Source organism: Arachis stenosperma, chromosome 3 (assembly GCF_014773155.1).
Source record: "Arachis stenosperma cultivar V10309 chromosome 3, arast.V10309.gnm1.PFL2, whole genome shotgun sequence".
Lineage (NCBI taxonomy): Eukaryota > Viridiplantae > Streptophyta > Magnoliopsida > Fabales > Fabaceae > Arachis > Arachis stenosperma.
Window position 1 is genome coordinate 92,778,131 of NC_080379.1, and position 4,467 is coordinate 92,782,597.

The following is a 4,467-nucleotide window of genomic DNA, read 5'->3' on the forward strand; positions in this document are numbered from 1 at the left end:
CTTGTTGAGTCAATATTTTATTCTGAGCCAATATGGCATTCAGATTATCAATCTCAAGAACTCCTTTCTTCTGATTAGTCCCATTGTTCACAGGATTCCTTTCAGAAGTGTACATGAATTGGTTATTTGTAACCATTTCAATTAGTTCTTGAGCTTCTATAGGCGTCTTCTTCAGATGAAGAGATCCTCCAGCAGAGCTATCCAAAGACATCTTGGATAGTTCAGAGAGACCATCATAGAAAATACCTATGATGCTCCATTCAGAAAGCATGTCAGAAGGACATTTTCTGATCAATTGTTTGTATCTTTCCCAAGCTTCATAGAGGGATTCTCCATCCTTCTGTCTGAAGGTTTGGACTTCCACTCTAAGCTTACTCAATTTTTGAGGTGGAAAGAACTTTGCCAAGAAGGCATTGACTAGCTTTTCCCATGAGTCCAGGCTTTCTTTAGGTTGTGAGTCCAACCATGTCCTAGCTCTGTCTCTTACAGCAAAAGGGAATAGCATAAGTCTGTAGACCTCAGGGTCAACCCCATTAGTCTTGACAGTGTCACAGATTTGCAAGAATTCAGCTAAGAACTGATAAGGATCTTCTAATGGAAGTCCATGGAACTTGTAATTCTATTGCATTAGAGAAACTAATTGAGGCTTAAGCTCAAAGTTGTTTGCTCCAATGGCAGGGATAGAGATGCTTCTCCCATAGAAGTCGGGAGTAGGTGCAGTAAAGTCACCCAGCACCTTCCTTGCATTGTTGTTGTTTTCGACTGCCATGGGTTCTTCTTCTTTGAAGATTTCTGTTAGGTCCTCTACAGAGAGTTGTGCCTTAGCTTCTCTTAGCTTTCGCTTCAAGGTCCTTTCAGGTTCAGGGTCAGCTTCAACAAGAATGCCTTTGTCTTTGCTCCTGCTCATATGAAAGAGAAGAGAACAAGAAAATATGGAATCCTCTATGTCACAGTATAGAGATTCCTTGAGGTGTCAGAGGAACAGAAACAATAGAAGGAAGAAGGAGAAGAATTCGAACTTAGTCAGATAGAGTTCGAATTGTGCATTGAGAAGGAGTGGTACTCCATAAATAGAAGGATGTGAGAAGAGGGGAAGTAATTTTTGAAAATTAAGTAAAAGATTTTGAAAACATTTTGAAAAAAAACTTGATAATTTTCGAAAACTAAAAGTGGGAAAGAAATTAAGTGATTTTTGAAAAAGATTTTGAAAAAAAAAATATGATTGAAAACTATTTTTTGAAAATGATGTGATTAAAAAGATATGATTGAAAACAATTTTAAAAAGATTTGATTTTAAAAATTAATGACTTGCCTAACAAGAAAAGATATGATTCAAACATTAAACCTTTCTCAACAGAAAAGGCAGCATACTTGAATTGTTCAATCAAATCATTAATTGTTAGCAAGTATCTTTGAAAAAGGAAAGAAATTGATTTTGAAAACATTTGATTGAAAAGATTTGATTTTGAAAAACATTGAAAACTTGAAAAAAATCTGAATTAAAAACAGAATCTTCCTTCTTGTGCCATCCTGGCGTTAAACGCCCAGAATGGTGCACATTCTGGCGTTTAACGCCCAATGCACTACCTTTTTGGGCGTTAAACGCCCAACCATGCACCCTGGCTGGCGTTTAAACGCCAGTCTGTCCTTCTTCACTGGGCGTTTTGAACGCCCAGCTTTTTCTGTGTAATTCCTCTGCTGCATGTTCTGAATCTTCAGTTCCTTGTACTATTGACTTGAAAATAGAACCAAGATCAAATAAACAATACATGCAAGACACCAAACTTAAAATTAGACACTAGACTCAAACAAGAAACATAAAATATTTTGGTTTTTTTATGATTTTAATTTTTTGTGCTTTTTCGAAAATTATATGAAAATAGAAAATAAAGGTTTCAGAATTCTCAATTTGGATTCCAGGAATCATTGCAATGCTAGTCTAAGACTTCGGTCCAGGAATTAGACATGGCTTCACAGCCAGCCAAGCTTTCAAAGAAAGCTTCGGTCCAAAACACTAGACATGGCCAATGGCCAGCCAAGCCTTAGCAGATCATCGCTCCAATAGCAAGATTGATAGAAATCAACAAGCTCTTGTGATGATCAGTTGAAACCTCGGTCCAATAAGATTAGACATGGCTTCTCAGCCAGCCAGATTTCAACAGATCGTCATGAAACTCTAGAATTCATTTTAAGAACTCTGAAAAATACCTAATCTAAGCAACAAGATGAACCGTCAGTTGTCCATACACAAAACAATCCCGGCAACGGCGCCAAAAACTTGGTGTGCGAAATTGTGATCACTACTTTTCACAACTCAAATAATCCCTAGTAATGGCCCCAAAAACTTGGTGCTCAATACCATGGCATAAACACAACTTTGCACAACTAACCAGCAAGTGCACTGGGTCGTCCAAGTAATAAACCTTACGCGAGTAAGGGTCGATCCCACGGAGATTGTTGGTATGAAGCAAGCTATGGTCACCTTGTAAATCTTAGTCAGGCAGACTCAAATGGGTATGGGTGATATACGAATAAAAAATAAAGATAAAGATAGAGATACTTATGTAATTCATTGGTAGGAATTTCAGATAAGCGTATGGAGATGCTTGGTCCCTTCCGTCTCTCTCTGCTTTCCTACTGTCTTCATCCAATCCTTCTTACTCCTTTCCATGGCAAGCTTATGCAAGGGTTTCACCGTTGTCAGTGGCTACCTCCCATCCTCTCAGTGGAAATGTTCAACGCACCCTGTCACGGCACGGCTATCCATCTGTCGGTTCTCGATCAGGTCGGAATAGAATCCAGTGATTCTTTTGCGTCTGTCACTAACGCCCCGCCCTCAGGAGTTTGAAGCACGTCACAGTCATTCAATCATTGAATCCTACTCAGAATACCACAGACAAGGTTAGACCTTTCGGATTCTCTTGAATGCCGCCATCAGTTCTTGCCTATACCACGAAGACTCTGATCTCACGGAATGGCTGGCTTGTTTGTCAGGCAAGCACTCGGTTGTCAGGCGATCAACCATGCATCGTGTATCAGGAATCTAAGAGATATTCACCCAATCTAAGGTAGAACGGAGGTGGTTGTCAGTCACACGTTCATAGGTGAGAATGATGATGAGTGTCACGGATCATCACATTCATCAAGTTGAAGAACAAGTGATATCTTGGAACAAGAACAAGCTGAATTGAATAGAAGAACAATAGTAATTGCATTAATACTCGAGGTACAGCAGAGCTCCACACCTTAATTTATGGTGTGTAGAAACTCCACCGTTGAAAATACATAAGAACAAGGTCTAGGCATGGCCGAATGGCCAGCCTCCCAAAGTGATCAAAAGATCTAAAGATCAAAAGATTCCAAAGATCAGATCCCCCTAATACAATAGTAAAAGGTCCTACTTATAGGAAACTAGTAGCCTAAGGTGTACAAAGATGAGTAAATGACATAAAAATCCACTTCCGGGCCCACTTGGTGTGTGCTTGGGCTGAGCAATGAAGCATTTTCGTGTAGAGACTCTCCTTGGAGTTAAACGCCAGCTTTGGTGCCAGTTTGGGCGTTTAACTCCCATTCTTGTGCCAGTTCCGGCGTTTAACGCTAGGAATTCTGAGGGTGACTTTGAACGCCGGTTTGGGCCATCAAATCTTGGGCAAAGTATGGACTATCATATATTGCTGGAAAGCCCAGGATGTCTACTTTCCAACGCCGTTGAGTGCGCGCCAATTGGGCTTCTGTAGCTCCAAAAAATCTACTTCGAGTGCAGGGAGGTCAGAATCCAACAGCATCTGCAGTCCTTTTCAGTCTCTGAATCAGATTTTTGCTCAGGTCCCTCAATTTCAGCCAGAAAATACCTGAAATCACAGAAAAACACACAAACTCATAGTAAAGTCCAGAAAAGTGAATTTTAACTAAAAACTAAAAAAAATATACTAAGAACTCAACTAAAACTACTAAAAACATACTAAAAACAATGCCAAAAAGCATACAAATTATCCGCTCATCACCTTGCTTATCAAATGTTATCTTAGTTACATGTTGCAGTTGTCATGTAATAAGGATACCCATATTCTTACGGTACAATTTCTCACTTGCATGATCACATTCAATTAGGCTTCTTTGGGTTTGATGTTATCTCCTTTCTTTACTATCGCAGGATGGTCATCAAAAAGAACAAGGAAAAAGCCCCGAAGAAGCCAACCGCCAACAGAGCGTGCCAAGAACCAACAGTCAAGCCCCTCCTCAAGAAGGCTACGGGCCCCGTTGATGCTTTAGAGAAGGACAACACTCCAAAGGACTCAAACAATTTCCCTAACTGCTACTGCGAACTTGTTTACTCAAGGATGATTGAGCGGAATTATCACCCGGAGCCCCTTCTAGTCCTACCGGCCCATCTCACGCCGATAGTGATGCCACACATTAACCGGAGGCAATGGAGGTTCCTCTTGAGGCAACCAAAGGAGGTCAATT

The 4,467-nt window shown here is 40.3% G+C and overlaps 1 non-coding gene across 1 annotated transcript; it reads left to right on the forward strand.

Moving 5' to 3' along the window:
• Nucleotides 1–265: 265 nt before the first annotated feature.
• LOC130972653 (small nucleolar RNA R71) lies at nt 266–373 on the forward strand. Its single transcript, XR_009083818.1, has one exon. It is a non-coding gene; the product is annotated as a small nucleolar RNA R71 (small nucleolar RNA).
• Nucleotides 374–4,467: the final 4,094 nt, after the last annotated feature.